Source organism: Mixophyes fleayi, chromosome 8 (assembly GCF_038048845.1).
Source record: "Mixophyes fleayi isolate aMixFle1 chromosome 8, aMixFle1.hap1, whole genome shotgun sequence".
Lineage (NCBI taxonomy): Eukaryota > Metazoa > Chordata > Amphibia > Anura > Limnodynastidae > Mixophyes > Mixophyes fleayi.
Window position 1 is genome coordinate 9,879,107 of NC_134409.1, and position 15,661 is coordinate 9,894,767.

General features: G+C 39.5%; 1 protein-coding gene across 1 annotated transcript in view; it reads left to right on the forward strand.

Annotated features, from left to right (window-relative positions):
• Window positions 1–1,037: 1,037 nt before the first annotated feature.
• The window catches only part of PDE4B (phosphodiesterase 4B), a 267,467-nt gene continuing 252,843 nt past the window's right edge, over window positions 1,038–15,661 (forward strand). Inside the window, exon 1 of the mRNA XM_075181837.1 lies at window positions 1,038–1,105. The gene's annotated coding sequence lies outside the window, so the exon portion shown is untranslated. The remainder of the gene's footprint in view (window positions 1,106–15,661) is intronic.

Genomic DNA, 15,661 nt, shown 5'->3' on the forward strand with positions numbered 1-15,661 from the left:
AACTATATTAATACAATGTATGAAATATTTAAATATTATTATTTTGTGCATTTTTTTTTTTTCCCCAACACTCGGCTGTTTATGAATGGAATAATAGAAATACATATAGAGAGATAAAACAATAATACAAGATAAAAAAAAAATATTAATCGAAAATAATTTTAATTATAGGTTCTTTACAGACTTCACTGGTGTCCTTCAATCTCTTATCACTGAACAAAGCAATTGCTTGTGGGCACCCCATCAATTTAAGCTGCTATCAATTATACTCAATGGGTAACACAGAAAAAAATCTTAATTAATATGGTGCAAAACAACAAAGAGATACTGTAACCTATAGCAACCAATCAGAGATTTGCTAGCATGAGACTGACCAAAACTATAATCTTATTGGTTGGTATGGGTTACAATAGATACTGAATGTGCAGTTTGCAGCATGGGTTAAATAAGCTTTAAAAACTGATTTATGTATTTTTTGCCAGAGGTTCCACAGCGGTAACTGTGCAATTATTTACACTATTGTTCATATTATCAGAGCATAGTAACTTTGTAAACGCCATGCACTACCCCAGTGAGAAGATTGATATTGGAAAGAGAGATTAAGCAGCATTGTCTATGGGGAACGCAAAGATTCCTAGAAACTAGAGTATCATTTATCATCAACCTGAGCTAGGAGGAGGGTGTGAGCTGCAGTTACGCACCTGATATTCCCATGATTCATACAGGGGAGATAATTGTACCCTGTATAAAAAGGAAAAGCTGGTGTCAGAATAAGATAAGATCATTGTGGAAGTTCAGGATTTGTACCCTTTGTTCAGTGCTGCGGAAAGGCTTTGCAATTCCCAGTTGTGCACAGAGCCCGTCTGACAGCACCTCCAGAATGAGGAGGGAGGGACGATTTGGAGTGGGCTTGGAATCAGCGGGTGTGGAAGAAGCCTGTGTGTTATGAATGGGGTCTGACACACTCCAGCATCTCCCCCCCAGTCCAGCAACTCTGCTGTTACCTCCCAGGCCAGCTGTAGGGACCTCGGCTGCTGGTACAGGACAATAAGATATCAGCTGCTCCTGCACTGGAGGGATCGGGATGTACAAGTGGTGAATGAGGGTGAGTCTATGTTGTTACATTAAATCTCTGTGTTCCATTTCAGCCATAGCTTGTACTCGTTCAGTGCAGCCCCGTTTATCTCCTCGGGTACCAGAGATCAGCCATCACATCTCGTTCACTCCCTGAAACTTCACAGGATGCTCGTCTCTTAGAGCAGGGGGCAGATATTTGGGAGAAGGGGCGGAGGGGATGGGGGGAGAGGGAGCGTTCATCTCCCTTAACTGTCCTAAGGGAACTTTTCTGAAAGCAAATGTAAAGATGCATTTCTCTAATTCAAGATGGACATTTCCCTGTATCCAGAACAGCCTGAACATCAAGAATATTTTATTTTGTAATATTTGTGTTATATTTTTCTATATATTGTAATCCATGTTATTTATTTATGTTCGACAGACTAATCTGCTTGGCATTAATCCATATTTTTTTTATATATAGTTTTCCTATTCTACAGAAATATTGTCCCCAATATTTTAGCACTGGGGAACTGATAACAAGAAGTTGCTTATGATATATTTGGATAATATTTGGCTGTAGGGCTAATGTAAACAACAACATCTGAACCTATTTTCTCCTGGTAAATGTTCTGTAAATAAATGCATGTATGCACAATTGCAATGTATCAGTCTCCGTGTGCATTGTTGACTATTGTGCAACATTTACTATTATTTAAATTGAATATATATTAATGCCACCTGTATATTGTTACCTGTCAGCTGGAAGATGGGGTATATCAGGGGTAAGGCTAAGATATTTTATAGATCTGGATATTGTAATCTGTTGTGTGTTGTGTCATCTGCTACTTGTGACAATATATTGTTACACTATTGTTTCCGAGGAGTTATCTGGAGTCAGTGTCCTAAGATAACCTGAACTTTGAGTCTTATCAATGATAGGTTATGATTGGCTACCTGGGCAGTCCAATGACATACAAGGAATAAGGGGTGGCCAATTAAGTCATAGGCAATGGTGTAGCCATCATTCGTACCCTCATCCATCTCACTGTAACTCCTATTGGATAGGATTATACAGGACTCCTGTCGTGGCTGTTTATTGGTTAGAAAAGCTGGGTCAATAAACGGAGAGAACACATCCAACAATTGGCCGTAATCCTAAACGTAGCAGCTGAAAGTATGCATTGTATTGTTCTAATGTACTTGTCCACCATGTGTGTTTCATGTGTGTCCAGATTTACATAGCTTAACTGACCAATCCAGCGGTTGCACCTGATAATATTTTTAAAAGCAAGTTAACCTTTTCCTGAAAGTGTACCTTATTTTTTTGCTGATTTTATTCTTTCTCTACATTGTAGATAGCACCAATATGCTTTAATCTCATAGCCGTTGTTTGGGGGGATTTAAATGCAGTAATAACAGCTGAATTTGGCATTACAGAGCACCCGTCACCTCCAGCATGCTTTGCCAGTAGACAGTCGATAGCTGTCAGGGCATGCTGGTACTTGTAGTTTCACAACAGCTGGAGAGCCACAGGTTGGCCAGGTCGTTCTACAAAAGTGTCATTGGTAGGTGCGAATTTCTGGGGCAAGACCTGGGGGTATATTTACTAAACTGTGGGTTTGAAAGAGTGGAGATGTTGTCTATAGCAACCAATCAGATTCTAGCTGTCATTTAGTAGAATGTACTGAATAAAAGTAGAATCTGATTGGTTGCTACAGGCAACATCTCCACTTTTTCAAACCCGCAGTGTAGTAAATATAACCCCTGGTCTCTTTAGGACTGTGCACATCCCTACAAAGTAGGGAGCCTGTTTATCCACCAATTCTTCCATCCCTTTTCCTCATTAAATTAATCTGTCACACAAAATTAAACCGTGTGTTCGCGGGTAGTTGCGTTTGTGCGCTTAGTTCTCACCTAGCAAGGATCTGGAGCACTTGATCACCACACATCTGTTGGGACAGAGAATTATAAGGTCTCTGGTTCCACTACCTAGGCCAGTAAATCCACGTGTTTCCTGTAAAACCAAACAAAACATAATTTAGCTGCCATCTTTAAGTACAGCTATACAGCAGTTGGCAGCTACGCCAGATACCGCTCTAAGCAATGTAACTGAATAAAGGACCAACACTCCATAACTATTTGTACAGGTTTCTGTGTTTATCCCCATGTTCCAGGACGTTTAATGTCCCTTTATCAAGTTATAACAAAACATTTTATAGGGTTATTGCATTATTTTTGTGCAGTTTGCTATTTTTTCGCTTTCTGTATGGCTTCTAGTATCAAGACAAGATTGTTGTGGGTGACTCAACATTACACATTGATATTATATATGAGTATGCTGTATATTGACATTAATATATATTTTTAAATTGGATCACTATAGTCTATCAGTGCTAAACAATTTGCACGTTATAACGCTGATTTGATCCAATAGTCAACTGTCTGTATATTTGTCAGTGATTATAAGTTAGGTTTGGTTCAGAGAAAAGGTGCTTTCATTTTGCATAATTTTGCTTGATATTTAAACCTCTAATAATTAATTTGCTTGTTCTAATAATTATGATGATGCTTGTTTATTGTTACTTTACGGTCTATTAGTATTACTTTTATTAAGTTGTGTTCTGGCTTTCGGAACTCATCTTGTTGTATATTTCATGTGTGTAATGAGTAAACACATTGGTAAAATGAGTATTAGGCTTTAGTGTCTGACTTTTCTGCCTTTGTATTATTGATACTGTTTAATTGACATTCTATCACATGATGAGTCATGTGACCGTGCTGCCGACCAAGGATTGGAATATCTATATTATATAGTTAATTTTTTATTTGGTTCCTTTAGATTTAATTGATGACATTTTATATATTTTTGTTCTGAAGTTTAGTTAAATTTTTTGATGTAACAGCTGCATATTCATATATCATCACCATCATCATATATTCATATAGCGCCACTGATTCCGCAGCGCTGTACAGAGAACTCACTCACATCAGTCCCTGCCCCATTGTAGCTTACAGTCTAAATTCCGTAACACACACACAGACAGACAGAGAGAGAGACTAAAGTAAATTTTTTTTATAGCAGCCAATTAACCTACCAGTATGTTTTTGGAGTGTGGGAGGAAACCGGAGCACCCGGAGGAAACCCACACAAACACGGGGAGAACATACAAACTCCACACAGATAAGGCCATGGTCGGGAATTGACCCCAGCGCTGTGAGGCAGAAGTGCTAACCACTGAGCCACCATGACATAGTATGACATAGTAATTAATTCAATATTTTTTAATGATCACTTTGGCAATTTGGGTGGAGCTCAGATGAAATGAGGATCTGTCTCCCCAAAAATGGGGAAAATTGGGAGTTATGTAACAACATCTGACTCAATAAAATCTGGTACCTAAGACAGGCCCTGTAATCAGCTACCTACCCCCTCCAACCCCCAAAAATACCTTCATCAATCCCTTCAAAGTAATTATTCTTACATTGTACCAAAATAAATCCCTACCTATCCAGTAAAAGACAACATATAACTGACTTATATTCTAACGTTAACATTAAAATGTCAAAATTGGTCTAATTATTAACATATAGAATACCTCTGGTCATAATTGGCTTAAAGGCCCTTGTAGAAGAGTAATAGAAATAGGATGTAAAAAGAAACAATTGACCGGGCAGAATATCGGCACACTGTGACATCTTCCTGATACAATGTGTGGGAACAAGCTGTAAATAACTCAGAATTTATTATCTCACTATTCATATGCTAATTGCAGACTTTATTACCTTGAGGTCTAAAGCAATAGGCTAAATTGCCTTGCCCTTGAGTTGCCTCTAGTTGTACGATTCTACAAAACAGGCCAGATTTCCTGACGACGGAGAAAATGGCGTCACCCTTTATATAACACAATGATATACTCTTTATGTGATGAAAACTACAAGAAATGAAAAACACTGTTCACACAGGATTAAACAAGAGAGCGGTGCCAATTCCATTAATATCTCGCCAGATCTGGAAAGTCTTTTATTTGTGATATTCGGCAAACACAGAAATAGTTTGTTTGTCGGGAGAATTGAAATAATCTTCCAACCTGCCACGTAGTGTGCCCACGCCTGTTTACTGTTTGCAATTTAAGACACAGCGTTGAGTGCAAGGAGCCTGGTTATCTGTGGTATGTAGAATGGGCTGGCAGATTTTTCACAGAACTATACAGGGGGATATAATCAGCATCGATGAAAAACATTAAACAAAATTCCCTCGTCCCCAATTTATAGCACAATATGGCAGAAGCGGAGATGGACGCAATTGTGGCTAAAATCGCAGACGTTATTTGCGTCCATTTAAAGCGGCAGCTGTCTTAAGATGCATGCTGGTCGCCAGGGCTGCCATCAGAAACTGTGGGGCCCAATACCAATTAATCTGGCAGGACCCCCTCCGCACACATGGGTCCCCCTCCCCATACATGGGCCCCCATCCCTCTTCGCCATATATACGCCCCCTATCCCTCATCACAGTAAAGGTTTCCCTCCCCCTAAAGAAAATGTCCCCCTCTCCTCCCCCAAACACAGTTAATGTCCCCCTCCCCCCAATCACAGTTAATGTCCCCCTCTCCCCCCCAATCACAGTTAATGTCTCTCTCCCTCCCCCAATCACAGTTAATGTCCCCCTCTCCCTCCCCCAATCACAGTTAATGTTCCCCTCTTCCCCCCAGTCACAGGTAATGTTCCCCTACCCCCCAATCACAGTTAATGTCCCCCTACCCCCCAATCACAGTTAATGTCCCCCTACCCCCCAATCACAGTTAATGTCCCCCTCCTCCCCCCCAATCACAGTTAATGTCCCCCTCCTCTCCCCCCCCAGTCACAGTTAAAGTCCCCCTACCCCCCAATCACAGTTAATGTCCCCCCATTACAGTTAATGTCCCCCTCCTCCCCCCAATCACAGTTAATGCCCCCCTCCTCCCAGGCAGTTAATGTCCCCCTACCCCCCAATCACAGTTAATGTCCCCCTCCTCCCCCCCAATCACAGTTAATGTCCCCCTCCTCTCCCCCCCAGTCACAGTTAAAGTCCCCCTACCCCCCAATCACAGTTAATGTCCCCCCATTACAGTTAATGTCCCCCTCCTCCCCCCAATCACAGTTAATGCCCCCCTCCTCCCAGGCAGTTAATGTCCCCCTCCTCCCCCCAATCACAGTTAATGTCCCCCTCCTCTCCCCCCAGGCACAGTTAATGTCCTCTTCTATCCGCCACTATACTATAAAATGAACACCTATTAAACTTACCTTCTCCTCCGCGATAGAGCAGCTCCCGGTCACTGATACACTGGAAGCGCGGCGCCCAGTGATGATGTCACCGCGACGCACTCCCAGCCTATCAGTGCCTGGGGGGCGGAGCTGCAGCATCGCAGAAAGAAGGGACAGCACGGTGGTCAGACTGAGGGGCCTCTCCGTCTGTCTGGGCCCCTCACAACAGTATTGGCCGTATCCCCAGATGGCGGCCCTGGTAGCCAACAGTAACACATCAGCCCCAGGTTATGCCAGGCATACGTCACATACATTTTAGTCCGACTTGCGCCCGTGTTTTTAACCATTTATTTTATTTGCAATGAACACATGTGCTATTACGCATCACTAAAACCTCTCTAATAAACCGTCACGTGAGAAAACAAGAACAACAAAAGCATAGTAGAGCTATTAACACCTGACCCTCACTGTGCAATTCAACGTTTTAAGCCAGCTAGGCCTGGATGATGGCGTTTGTAGCGAAACGCGTCATCACAGCTGCGTCCACTTAGTAAAAGATTGGGATTCCGGAAGGGTGGCCTAATCTTCCAGGAAAACGCCCCTGAAATTTGGGAGTCTCCCAGACATTCCGGGAGAGTAGGTAAGTATGTATTGTAACTAAGCAATGTTCTGCATATCAGAAGAGATAGTACGAAAAGGAAAAGGTACGCTCTGCAAAATAATTTCTGATCGATCCAAATTTATTGGTTCATAAAGATTAAGTTACAGAAGTTCCCATAAGAGAAGTTCCCATAAGAGTACATAGCATTTGGGGGGGGGGGGGGGGGTAAAATCAGCCGTTTCTGCTGTGGATGCATCCAGGAAAGTAGAATATTAAGGTGCTAAAGCGATATATAAACTCTTCCTTTGAATGCAGGAACTGGGTCAGTGCTCTTAATGTGAAACTGGCACCTATAAACCTTCCATCTGCTCGTTACGGGGATGCTCATCATTCCTAGAAGAGACTGGCCTAGTATTTTGCAGAAAAGCAGCAAGAAACGTACATTACAGTGAGATTGACTGACCTTGGAGCAATTTGTACTTTGTAGCCTTCATATAGAAGAAATCATATTTAGCAGTCTAAGAAAAGACCACGTATTGTTCATATTGTAATAACCGCATTGCTGCTCACACTACATCTCACTTTTTTGGATTACTAACAAATATGTTTTGGCTGCTGGATAGGAAGGAATGATAATCCTCCCCCAGCATCAACGTTGGCAGACTTCTCAAATCATTCCATGGATAATCTCCTTTGTGCCCAACAGGACAGAGGGCGGTTTATTTGACAATCAAAACCGAAATGTGTAGCGAAAAAGATGCAAATTACCTGTTTTTGAAAATTTGTTCCCAAATCTGAGTTTTTAAGGATGACAAGCAAACCAATATTATTAGTGTGTGCCTGTCGAGGACACACAACAATACAAAAATTAAACAATATTGACATTTGCAGCGTGTCAATTATTAAAGTAAATTCATCGTTTTCCAATAAGCATTGTCTATGCGATTTGTGTGGTTCCAAAGCACAAGCAATTTATTTAGCAAAAGTTTAGCAGTTCAATAAATAAGTACAATACAGTCGATACCTGATACATACATACATGCGCTGCGCCCGCTGCACTCTCTGCTGGATCCAGCTAGACAGTCCTTCAATCCAGAAGACTGTGGTCAGAGTGACTATTTAGCTGGTTCCAGGGAGCTGTATATATACATTTAGTGATACAGTGAAGACAATAAAGATGACTTGGCAAGTTTCCATAGGTTCAGGCTCCAGGAAGGTCCAGTGTAAAGCAGTCCATAGGTCAGTTCAAACAACCCCCTTCAAGGGTGGGGTCAACATTCCAAGGGTGGGGGTCTGCTCTCCAGATGATGCATACTTAGTTTTCCCAGCCAATATCTGGTTCAAACTGGTCTATTAGCATTACACAGACAATATCATTCCAATCACTTATTCCCTATCATCAATAACTAGCGCAAGCAATGAACGTTCCTTTTGGCGAATGAACCGGACAACTGCGGATAAATAGGGGATTAGAATGATACCAAACATGACATGCTTCCCGTGACCTGAACTTAAAATATCACTAAAGTGTACATATAACTTTATAATATATAACTATAAACCAAACAACATCTGCTCATAAACGACTGTGGAATGAAACCATTATAAATATGAAATATATATATAAATGAATGTGAAAGTGCGAGTGTGTGCGTGCGTGCTTTATCGTGCGTTTGCGCCGTAACACGTGGCGTACTGATCGCAATCGCACGGTAAAACAATATTAATCAATATACTTTCTTTCATCCAATTATACGACTTTGACACTATGTAATAACTATGAATTAGGCAAATTGGAATCTGCACAGAAATTGTAGGCATTTAGGGCCAGATTCAGTGAACACAATTTGCGTTTTTTAAAATCAGACTGAAATTGCACGTACTTACGCCTGTATTTACATAGTACAAGAAGAACTCAAGAAACGTTTCCATTTGAATACGGGTATAAGTATGCATTTGCGGTATGCAATCTGACAGAGCGCACTGCAGAATACGCACAATGGATATGTCTAATATAACGTCCTATCAGAACGTATGGGGAAAAAAATATTTAATACATTATTTTTTTTTTAAATATAATTTTTTTTCACATGAAATACTTGTATCGGGATGATTTTAATGCTTACTGTATATAAAATACATTTTTATAGTTTCTCTTACTTATAAACACATGTTCTGGTATGTATAAGTGTCTGTCAACACTATTTGTCAGCACTTACACCAGACCTGTATCTGGTGCAAGTTCACTGGCGAAAAGTGAATTTCTAAGCATGGACTTACATCCAAAGCTGAATCAGGCTTTTAATGTGCACCTATAGACTGCCTATAGATAATGTATGTACATTGTACATGCCTTTATGACAAATAAAGACAGGGATTGTCTTAATGACTACATTAAATATAAATTAATAAATAGTGAATTATCCACTGACCAGACATGGATGAAAAATGTTTACTATGAATAATAATATAAAATTGAATTATTAAAGAGACACATGGTTTACCCAGTGCGGTGTATATTGTCTTGATAGATGAAAAATGTAACTGAACATAATCCACTGGAATATTTACAGCCACATATGCATAAAATATTCCTAATTTAAACACAGATAATGTATGTTCATATGGAAATCTATCCATGCCTGTTAGAGGAAGGTGTAGAAACGACGTCCGCCGATTGTAGGTCATGTTCTATTCTTAGAATTTAATGCTACTTCTGTAATGATAACAGTCATAATACTGGTTCTAATAGTATTAAAATTTATGTCGGTAAGGATTAGGAAAAATGAACAGTTTTTAATCTGTGCTCATAAAATACATTGTACATTGAGGAATTTTCACAATTGTCATTTTTTGCATCTATGCTGTAGGAAAATCAAACGTTTGTAGAATTTCTTTCTTTCCGTCAGTACAATAAGTCATGTGTTGATATTACTTATTTATATAGTGTCAATTACGTTTGCAGCGCTGAATATTTATTAATTTACATTGCTCCCTGCCCCATTAGAGCCTCTTTTGTCAGAAGCCAATTAACCAGTCAATTAATCAGTATGTGTTTAGATTCTGGAGGGAACCCATAAAAAAAAAAACAGGGAGAACATACAAACTTTGCACAGCTAGGGACTATTTGGAATTGATTCCATGACCCCAGTACTGTTGGGCAGCAATGCTAACCACTGTCCCACCATGCTGCATTATTACACAGTGGCTTTACACTATAATATACACAAATGTCAAAAGTTAAAGCCAGGAATACATAGAGAAGTGAATAGAATTGATAGAATGTTACACAAAGGATCTGCCTTACAGTAGCAGAAAAATGTAATTGAATTAGTAACGATAGTAATAAATCAATTGAGGTCACTCATAATTGTAGAACAGCAGAGTTTGGATGCCAATCCTTTAGTCTAGAGTTGTCTATTGTTTTTCTGTTTTGTTTTAAAATTAATATTGACGAGGCAATGATTCCCCAACAGTGTTTTTAATTTTTATGCTCTATTATAGTTGGAAAAACATAAAATGATCAGCTTCTCTATAGCATAAAGGAGTAATTATTTTGCACAGAGGTACGACATTGTTACAGCACAATAATTAAGAATAACAGAGGTTGTCTGCCAACCAGAATTTTTTATTTCAGTTTCTAAACTGTGCTTCCAAAATGGCAGAAGCTGATTGGCTGCTATGGGTTGTACCTCCTTCTCTACACGGTTACCTGTAGAACACTTTTACTAAATGTCCCCATTGAATTAGACACTTTAACTGTCTTCCCAAAACCCTTTTTAGCAATTTATTAAATAAGAAATAAAAATAAAAAATCATCTTTTCAAAATCCATCGTAGATCAAAAAATAAAATAAATTAAATTTTGAAAACTCCCAATGAAATTAAATCCGCCCACACACCCGAGGGTGAAGTAGAGCTCTGGACCACCAAATACAAGGGGCCAGCATGAGAAGATACTTGTGATTTGTCTAGCGGTTTAGTGGAGTCCTGAGCTGTATTCCATATTGGGTGGATATATTTTCACAGAGAATTTTCGTTGTAGTTTTTTAAAAATCTTTTTATATTTAAACTACAATGGATCGAGAAAGCAGAAAACATTTTTAATTTAATAAAGTGGTGAATGAAGATTTTGGGGAGTCTTTTAGTCAATTAACGTTTCATTAAACACCGATGCGCACCAAGATATTTTGCAGTGCGTCTAAAGTGCGCTTCGTAAAATCCTCTCCCGTCTGTTTCCACGAACTCTATCGCTGGCTAAGAGCAGATATCTAAAATATGTTTGGTATACTATAAATTAATTATTAAACATAAAATGAGTTAAACTACAATTGGGATAAGCTTTCTGCTGCTTAAAGGGATTCTGCAATCCTTATGGATATAACCATCATAAATAGTTAGAAAAGCAGCAAACACGTATTTGGTTATAAATCTATGTAAAAGCACAATGTACACTATACCTGATATGCTATTCTGTATTTTAACTGAGAAAGTGTCCTAAGCTTTCTAAAGCTCAGCAATGGGCAAACCTTAATGCCACGGCAATAAACAGCAGGGTAAGTAGAATATAATTTTATAATTTTAAGTTAACAGATCTAATCTAGCAGCCAGGACAGTGTCACAATATATATTACTGTATACTATATAATATATCACTAATCATTTCTTTGACATTAGTTATAATGAGTTCACCAGTCTACCCTATTTCTACCTCTATGGTCTTATACTGTATGTATAAGACGTTGGACCCTGACACTCTTATAACTCACATAATGTCAAAATCACATATCTTTTATTTTTCAGCTGTCACACAGTGCAGAAAAGCAACGTTTCTGTAATAGTCTGAACAGTAGGTCAATAATCTTCCAGCGGATGAATTGATAAGTAATTTTGCTACATGTGATATTTCAAAAGAATGAATTTAGATCATCCATCATCTAGAAAATTAGCCCTCATCTTACAAAATTACATTTGTTATATTTATTATGGGAGGGTAGTGAATGAGAAAAAAAAAACATTAATGCCATCCATTATCCATTCAACTCCATTTTCAGCTACATTTTGTACTTTTTTTTCCTTTTAAATGGTAATACAGAGTCATTTATATATTATTACGAAATGTCCCTTTGGTTGGATTAGTCCTTGGCTGCACAAGCTGCCTGTTGGATGAAATTACTTTTCGCAGAGTCCCCAAGGACAATGCAACCATGAATCTCTAGGGTCCTATTTACTAACATTGAATTTTAGCTGCACAAGATGCACTGTACCACAGCAGCCAATCAGCAGGTTGCTTTTCTCTGTCTGGTGCAAGGGAGACAATGCAAGCAAGCATCTGATTGGTTAAGGGCAAATTTTGTACTCAAATGCCATGTTATGCTATGTAATTGAGCCCTAGTGTTTTTCGCTTGTTTATTTCTTGTTGACAATCTAGGACAAAACTTTCCTTGTTAGATAAGTATGATTTTGTGAGGGCTGGATACTTCTGTAACGAGTTCATCGGATGAAATGTGCTAGAGCGCACTGCAATGGTCACATCCCCTTACACCTTGCATAATCTATGCATAACTCCCAATATTCGTGTAGGCAGCATCTGGACAGGGGGAACGGGCCGGCCACATCACAATGGGGGCGTGGCCACACATCCTGCGTAAATTGGGGCAGTTGGAAGGAATAGCTACACATGCTAGAGGCAACCTGTGTGATGCTTAGAATTAGGCACCCAATTACGTCATTTGCCAATGGCAATCAAGCTCCAACTGTACTATATATATGAAATTAAAGGCCGATTATTAAATATTTCCTTCAAATTGTCACAATCTGGAGGACTAGGAGTGTCCGAAGTATTTGCCCAGATTTAGCACCAGCCTCCTTGAGGTGCGGAGTCTAACGGAGAGGGAGGTTTTCACCAGGGACTCCCGCAAGGGAGTATGGACTTGGCGGCTCTCTAACCGCAGGTCGTGGTCCTCTCAGAGGATAACGGGCGAACCTGAAGGAGAGCCTAGTATACGGAGGAACTGAAGAGCAGGAGGAGATGTTCTGCAGCAGAGACTGCTAAAGAAGTCCTGTGAAGCTGGTAGATGAACAAACAATAAGGCACTGGAGACTGTACAACAGAGTAACGAGAGAAACAGGAGCCAAGACTTGAATACGTCTAAACGGGAAGAGAGGCCTGAAGATCTGGCACTCATCTAATGCAGGAGGTGCCTTTTATAGTGGATCTGCAGCTGATTGGCGTTGGGAAGCTGAGTGAATAAAAACACCGGGTCCCCGCATGCGCAGAACCCGCCAAGATGGCGGCCGTGTCGGAGACCGCTGCGTTCATCCGAAAGAGAGCAGTCGGTCACAGAGAGGTAAGTAAACGCCCATCTGATCAGTGGGTCTGAGCGGTGACACAAATATTTGCTTCATTCTGCATTTGTGAAAAAAAAAATTTGCGCGTTTCACCAGCGGAATTTGGCCTTAAATTTTTCCAGTCATCTCCCAGCCACACCACACTTGACAATGACCTCGCCATCGTCATGCTAGCTCTATTCAAAAACTATAAATTCTATTAAAAGTGGCTAAGGTGATCTAAAAGTGGATTCTACCTGTGAAACAGTCTGAAATTTACTGTGAGTGAAATGCGTTAAGCATCAGGTGTAAGGGGTTTTCCTTCCTCTTGCTCTGTATCGGAATTTTGTTACTTTTGCTTCTCTTTATTAGCAAAAAAAAAAAATAAGTTGAAAGGGGCTAAACTGGGGGGAGGGGGGGGGTTGTAATTCGCTGAAACAAGGCAATATTAAAAGAACTGTGGAATGGTAACTTGAGGAACATGATCTAAATGTCCGTCTTTGTCAAATGTCTCAAACTACTAAACAGTCCAGATCAGGCCGCACACCCGAAAGGCCGGACCTGTCACACAACAAAATAGGGTATAAATTTGTCTATTCCTCGGTTATAAGAAAACTCTACCCAAAACTCACACAAGTGTTTTGGTGGTGTTCAGGGAGTTAAGATAAAAACCAAAATATATATATTTTATGCATTGCTTAATGGACTGGCCAGCAGAGTGTGAGGTTGATGCCCCTTACTACAAGTCCCAGTATGCACTTCCAGCTATCAGCTGGCTATCTACTGGCAAAGTATGCTGGGGATTGTAGTTGCACAAATCTGGATAGCCACACGTGGCCTGCTGACAAATGCATAGCTCCTGACCGCTGTGATTTCAGCAGTAAGGTCCCGATTTTTCCCCTCTGTACCTGCGTCCTGAGTTTTTCAGTATCTGTACCCAGGTCTCTCCCTGGGGTGGAACTAATAACATTTACAAAAACAAGAGAACGTTTGTGAAAACCATTTCATTAAACATAGTGATTCATCTTCTAACACAATGTGAACGCATCTTGTGCCTGATTCATTAAGGAAAGGAAAGTAAAAAAAATTATTAACTTTGCACCTTGGCAAAACCATGTTGCATTGGAGGGGGAGGTAAATTTAAAATGTGGAGCAGATTTATAGTTGGGATAGGACATGTCCAAGATCAACTTTAAATTTCAGTGCAAAAATAAAACTATAAAGTATTTGTGTGCTAGATGAAAAAACAGCCAGTGTTTAACTTATGTGCAAAATAATAAACTAATTTGCAACCCTTGCATGGTAACATGATTTGTCCAGGAGAAAACTTTTTGCCTTACTTTACTTAATGAATCAGGCCCAATGTATATGAGCAATATAAGCACATGCAGCTAAAACATTTTTATAAAATTAATTGACAAACTATAAATATTATAATCATTAATAAACATATATGTAAAACAAATATATATTTTTTACGTGAAATGCATAAATTAGGATGCTCGTAAAGCAGACTGTACATAAAATGCATTTTTATAGATTCTCTTACTTGCAAACACATGTTCTAGCACGCACAAGCATCCATCATTACTATCACTTGGCACTTACACCTGACAATGCCAGAGCACGTTAAAAGGATCTTTGTTTATGTATTTAATGTAAAAAAAATAATAATAATTCATATTTCTATGGATGATTATACTTCTAAGAGTTGTTCATTTATTGTATAAATATATATTTTTTTAATGTGTTCTGATGTGACCTTATATTGCACATACGCTTGTGTGTACACTGCAGTCTATTTTGCCTATGTTCAAGGCGTCCTGTGTGGGCGGAACGTACTTACTTGATATCCGCTTTGATTTAAATACGTTTGGAACTTCGGGGATTGGGTCATGTGATGGGTTCAGACTTAAAGTCTGACGGGAAACAACTTGCGCAGTTATTGGTTATACGTCTGTGTTTGCTTTATCTAAATATACTTCAAATGACTGTTCGAATTTACTGTGTAAAGAGCAGCCATAGCGCTATAATAGCAGCTACCGCACGTCGATTCCTATTTCATTCTTTGACTGAACCCAGGAGCTCTGTCATTTATTTTTTTGGATAGGGGGCTCGCTGTGTGATGAACTCACTGGGTGAATTCATCCTTCGTCAGACGGTTGGCTCATGTTAGCTGGTAACCAAGGACCCTTGTTAGTTATGAAATGGATCACATTTTCTATCTGCACATTTCTCACAATATATCATCCTAGGAAACAAATGAACTATATTCCTGTTCTGCAAGTTTCCCAGCCTTCAAAGATCTCAAATATGTGTCATTTTCAAATGACTACAGCTCCCGCGGCCCTAAAAATACTTTTCTAGATGATAAAGAGCCCGGTGCAGACTCGTGGCGTGTTTAATGTTGTACCCTCGCTCTGCTGTTCTT